Genomic DNA, 5,421 nt, shown 5'->3' on the forward strand with positions numbered 1-5,421 from the left:
CTCATATCCAACAATTCATATTTCAGCAAATATTTTCAACAGTGCCACATAATTTTTTTAAAGATCCCATAGGAGTATTTTCACGCATGCAAGAGTAATATTCCCATCGATATTCCCAAATATTTCACAGTTCATATCAAAATCGATCAACATATTTGTTACCTCATTCTTCGTGGTTGGGCGGGGACGAGTGGTGGTGTTGAGCTTCCGATGTTTATCATTTAGCCCAATTACACATGCATAGATTTTGACTCAAAACAAGACTCTTGGGTCCAGAGCGGAAAGAACTGAGGCTCTGATACCAAACTGTCACGACCGCCCCTTAGGGTTAATGAAAGCGGGTGATCGTGATTAAAGGGGGTTTCAAAGGACATTCAAAGAAGGCTAGGGTTTTCAATAAAAGTTTGACTAAAAATTTAAGTCTAATAAATAATACGACCAAGAGTATTTAAGTTTAATAAATAAATACTAGGGTTTAGCATTTATTCAAAAAGTGTAACGAGTTTCAAACATCCCATCATAAAATAGTTTCAGAATTTAAATGAAAAGTATTTTAAGAAAAATATCACAGCGGAAGCATCCAAGAGAAGAGTGACGTCATGTGTGAAGACACAACGACACTCAGAATTTCAAAACCAAAACAACCACAGTTCATTATTAGTTCATGCTCAACACCGCCAACCGCTCGTCGCCGCTCAACCTACATATAGGGAAAACATATGCAGGGCTGAGTACTATGAAATAATACTCAGTGGCTCATGCCCGAAAACATTTTAAATACAGTTTATGATATCATGCCATACGTAAGTAACCATCGGGGTTTTACTTTAGAAAGGCCCGAGGCACTCAAAATCATTTTTCCATTTCAAACATCGACTGATCAGTCATTTTCCCATAGACGTTAGCCATATCTGCCAATACATGACAAGGAATGCGGCCGCAAACCAGGTCACTAGACCGGCCAGCCCGTACGCTAGCACACAGTCTACCATAGGTGTACACTAATCCAGGTAGGGTTTGCAGCCCTACGAGGACCCGAATTCGATTTATAAATAGTGGCAAAAACCACATCAGATAGGCACGTAAAAACCAAAACAAGGCATGAAATCACATTTATTCTCATTGATAAAACATTAGGACATGGTCCTTATTTAAAAAGAGAGCCCACCTCGATCCTTTAGTTTTCAAGTTTCGCTTTTCCTTTGATATCACGCGTCTCGCACGAAATTTCACCTTTGGATAATGTGTCCCCGATTAGCCACTAACATGGACTAAAATCATGCATGTCCTAGATCATTCCCCTTTCCCAATCAACAATAGGAATCACATCATATCACACATCTTTGCATATCACATCACCTCATCACATATGTAAACTCATGTATGTCATTCAAGCATACAAATATAGTTGTTTAACCAAAGTAGAGATCTGGCAGCTCTGCGCAACCTTTTTGTAAAAATTATTTAAAAATCATCCGACCTCCGATGGGGCTAAAACTTTATGACAAGGCAGTAGACTCATCAAATAACATTCAGTTTAAATTTCATGTCAAAATACCCCTTTTAAGTCGGGCAAACCAAAGGCGTAACCTACTGGTCGAGAAAACACGTTTTTGGCAGAATCGCGCAGTCAACTTTAAAAATTCACCATAAATTCATCGTTTAACCAAATGGGTCTAAATTTACACACAATATAGAAGACATCACGAAGTTTACACAGGAAAAAGAATCGGTCAAATCGGAGTTCGTTTGGTTGGTCAAAAACACATCAGAACACACTGTTCGGAAATCCCAGATTTTCATACTGATAGCAATTCGAATTAGGGTTTATCCCTACTCATTCAAAATCAATCTTTTCATGGTTTTGATATACAATCATGCTCAAAAGAGTCCTTAAACACATATTTTCATGAAATCGCACATCAATCACCGAGGATTCAATAAATCAACAAGCAATTGCTATCAAAACGCACTCACACATATGATTTCACATTCCCACCGATTAAACCCTTAGATCTTCATTCCCTACACTCTCTACATGCATGAGGGAGTCAAAGAAAGTCTAGATGGAGAGGATTGAAGAATATGAGTTTGAATTTACCTTTTCTTGGACGAAATAATCGGTAGGAAGCAATTAAAACCTTGGTTCTTCAACAATCTCTTGGAAAATTGATAGGATCTTGAGTGGAATGGATGAACAAGTGGGAGAAGAGATGAAACAGGGGGTGGGGCGTGTGGGAGAGGAGAGAGGCGTGAGGGAGAGGTGGCTAGGGTTAGGTTTTAGTGTTATCTCTATTTATAGAGATAGAAAAATAATTATTCAACAATTAAATTACAAGATATGGGAAATAATTCAAATAAGGGTTGAGAGATTTGAGGGGGATGGAGTTGGCGTAAATAGGGGGAAGAAATAAGGAGGATTTTTCGAAAATTAAGGCTATATAATTAGCCTCTAATTTAATTTGGTATTTTCACGGAGCAGAACAATATAATACAGAGTAAGAAAATAAATAAAATCCTCCCACAAAATATGGTAGTAGGCGTGTGGAAATATTATTCCCACAAGGAATAATTTCCAAATCTTTAATAGAATAAGATAAGGCAAGGTTTGCTAGGATATTCCAATTAAAACATGGAAAGAAATAATTAAGGGATCAAAATAAGAATTGAATAATTTTCCTTCTCCCCCAAAATAGGAGATTTCGAAATCTCCTTAACTAAAAACAATAGGGCCGATTTTCATCAAGAAATAAATAAGATAATTGGGCTTTAGGATTTAATTTGGATAATTATCCCAAAACAAATAATTAAATCCAAGAAAAATAATTCCTCTCCAAATAATAATAATAATCGAAAATTCCCTCAATAAAAGGGCAAGGTAATTATTTATGATCCTAATTAAATCTCACTCCCCATAAAATATAATTCACCATGATATATATTTCATTTCACATCAATTAATTAAAGCCACGTCACAAAATTCAACGCAATTGACTCGGTCAATTCAAAGCTAGGTCACCAATTCAATCACATATCCAATCGTCAATTAATTCGACAATTAAAGAAAATAAATGAAATCGATCTAGGGTTCGAAAATTAGGGTTTCGAAAATTGGGGCGTCACAGTTCTTCACTTCAATTTCCTTTGATTACATCTGCCTAGTAAATCTTGCATCCACTTCTTGGGTCTGGCAGATTCTCTACGCACCTAAACTTATAAACGTGTGTTGTTCATGGAAATCACAGAAATTAACCCCATAACCGATGCATGAAATGAGCCTTATCACCTGCCTAAGTTTACATAGTGTGTAAGTTGATAAGGGAAGATGTTAGGCCATCTTTTCATAGCCTACTTTTAAATCCAAAAAAATTTACCCTTTTTAAAAAAATCTCTTTTACCCTTTGGAGTCAATTTTGAACCTTTAAGCCTATTCTTTAGAAGTCAAAATAATGAGGACAATTCCTTAGGTTAGTGGTTTAAAATTTTTATATCATTTGTAAAGGAATTGGAGAGATAAAAGAGGAAAGTTATAAAATGGAAAAGTAGTGTGCTTATATGAAAAAGTGCAAGTTGTGACATAGAAACATTCAAAGAGTGCTTGATCTAGAAAAGATGCCTGTAATATATAAAAAAAAAAGAAAAGAAAGGTTGAGTAGAAAAAGAAAGAAAATCAAAGGATTGAGAAAGTGGGTTGAAATTAGAATAATTGTCAAATGTGTCTTGGGTTTGAAAGAAAAGTGGTGTCTTTTTTACTCTACTTGATATTTTTATTTTTAGTCACTTTTTAGCCAAATATTCCTCACCTATCAAATAGCCTACATTACAATAAAAAAAAAAGACCTTTCGAACTTTTGATGCTTAATCAGATCTAGTAGAGGAGACATTTTGCACTATTTTAAGTTCATTATTTGATTTGTTTTGAGTATCAAAGTTGCATTGCATGTCCATTATTTGCATATTTTATCTATTTTGGTATTTTGATGTAGTTTTTGAGAAATATGCAAAATAGAGCTTAAAAAGATATCAAAAAGTCAAAGATGGAAATATAGAGCATTCGAGCCACCCAGCGGTCCGTTGTAGCTCAGCCAGCGACCGTTAGCCGCATCGACCAACGGTACCTGTAGCGGTCCGCTTCGAAAAATTAGAGCTAAAAAAGAAGAACATGTCCAGCGACCGATGGGTTGTGCGCAGCGACCGCTCAGTTAGATCCAGTAGTTACGGAATGATTGCCAGCGACGGCTGATCGAGAGACAAAAGCTACGGGATGATTTGCAGCGACCGCTGGATAACGTGCAACGGCCCTCTGGGAAAATGCGGCGCACAGATTCGCCCTACTTTATCTGCAAGACTTACCATACTATGCATAATATTTACCATATTATGATGCACGAATTTGAAGGCTATAAATATCCCCTCAAGCTTCACCAAAAATAGTACCTTTTGCTACATAATTTCAAGAGCATATCTTTGAGAGTTCCTTCCACTGTTCATCAAGATCCCAAGGCATTTGAAGTGTGGATTCAAGAGAAGATCGAGACTGCAAGATTCAACCTTTGGGAAAGATCCAGAAGCTACAAAATTTCAATCAACACACAAAAATGGAATTAAACACAAAAATACTAAAAAACATAAAGAAAAATTGTTCAAAAACATAAAAATAAACATTGTCTTAAACAAAATAAAAGATAACAATGCTCATTTATAGTCATGAGCTTACTCTTCAACTTCAATCTTGAGGAGGAGGAGGAGGAGGAGGGAAGCGAGTGCTAAGCTCGTCAAAGGCACCAATCAAATAGGCGATGATGTCGCCATTCATGGTTTGGAGATCTCTTGTGCTTCGGCGGCCATCCTTTAGAGCTCGGCTATTTGTTGACGTTGTTGCAAATCTTGAAGCCTTTGAGTCTCCCAAAATTGTTGCTCCTTCGTCCGCCAATCCCCTTGAGCCGCCAAACCTTAGCGGTTGAAGGCATTCTCCTGTTCTACTCCACCCAACGATTGTCCCAACTGTGGGACATGTTCTGCATCTAGGAGAACATCTCTTATAGGAGGGGCGTTGGTGTCGACTTCAAATTGTTTATTTGTCATGGGCCGACCACGACGGCGGCAGTGGCCCTCTACTTCTTCTTCCTCTTCCTCTTCCTCTTCTTCTTCTTGATGGACCCCACCTCCTTGAGCATTGGATTGCTCGTCGTCATCTTGATAGTTGTCAATGGCATCAAAGGTGGGATCCTCCTCGGGATCAAAGTTGGGGATGCGCGACAGGATGTTTCTTTTCCTAAATACCCCTTGAGTAGGAGTTCATTCGATTGCACGACAGTGGGCAGGAGTGTTTAGCTTCCACATGGTTTGATTGTCCCACGTGTCCACTTTGGTCAAGTACGGAATAGGGTCGGGAAAGTGATGCCGATCCACTTCTATGAA

General features: G+C 37.8%; 1 long non-coding RNA gene across 1 annotated transcript; it reads right to left on the reverse strand.

The window, feature by feature from the left end:
- Window positions 1–667: 667 nt before the first annotated feature.
- On the reverse strand, window positions 668–2,240 carry LOC121805267. Its single transcript, XR_006051445.1, has 3 exons — window positions 2,102–2,240; window positions 1,169–1,233; window positions 668–700 (listed from the first exon to the last, which is right to left on the reverse strand). It is a non-coding gene; the product is annotated as an uncharacterized LOC121805267 (long non-coding RNA).
- Window positions 2,241–5,421: the final 3,181 nt, after the last annotated feature.

This window comes from Salvia splendens, chromosome 1 (genome assembly GCF_004379255.2).
Source record: "Salvia splendens isolate huo1 chromosome 1, SspV2, whole genome shotgun sequence".
Classification (NCBI taxonomy): Eukaryota; Viridiplantae; Streptophyta; class Magnoliopsida; order Lamiales; family Lamiaceae; genus Salvia; species Salvia splendens.